The sequence below is a fragment of the Halyomorpha halys genome, unplaced genomic scaffold (genome assembly GCF_000696795.3).
Source record: "Halyomorpha halys isolate HHAL.00 unplaced genomic scaffold, Hhal_1.1 Scaffold496.1, whole genome shotgun sequence".
In the NCBI taxonomy this organism is placed as follows: Eukaryota; Metazoa; Arthropoda; class Insecta; order Hemiptera; family Pentatomidae; genus Halyomorpha; species Halyomorpha halys.
This window is the reverse complement of record NW_027110723.1, coordinates 276,505-277,192: the sequence shown is the minus strand read 5'-3', so window position 1 is coordinate 277,192 and position 688 is coordinate 276,505.

Sequence of the window (688 nt, the reverse complement as noted above, 5' to 3'; positions counted from 1 at the left end):
CTTCCTTATTAAAATACAATAATTTATTTCATATTTAACATCATTTTCTACAGCGTGTTTTCAATTTCTCAATCCAAAAACAGAAATATTCAGGGTTTTGTAAAGAAATGAAGTCAAAAAATGTGTTTTTGATTTGAGGATCATTTCCAAAAAATTTACTTTTAAGGAAGTTTTCCAAATTTCTGAACAGATGGAAATCAATTGGAGATAAGTCTGATGACTTCGTAACACAGCTCGTTTAGTTTCTTCACTGGCTGTCGTGAAACATGCAGAGATCTTATGTTTAATTAATTTATGATGAACATAGTTAAATTTTTAATAATAACATAAATAACAAAATAGACAGTAATGTAGACAAATTAACACCTGAATTTGTCCAAAGTTAATAATTTCTATCCATTACAATTTTTGTATTTGACTACTATCGTGTTGTGATACACAAAAATTGCAAAGAATGGAACTTATCAATAAATTTTATAGTGATAATTACAGATTTATTTTAATAGTACTGAATTTACTTTGGCATAGTAGCCTTCAAATGTGAGGCTGTGACACTACAATTAAGATTGTCCTTGATGATGGCCGAAACGTTAAACATGTAATAAACTGTTTACCATATATGTTACTATAGTTTCCATCTTATCACTTCATCTGTATATGAATTGATACACGTAATAAGTTTCAATAG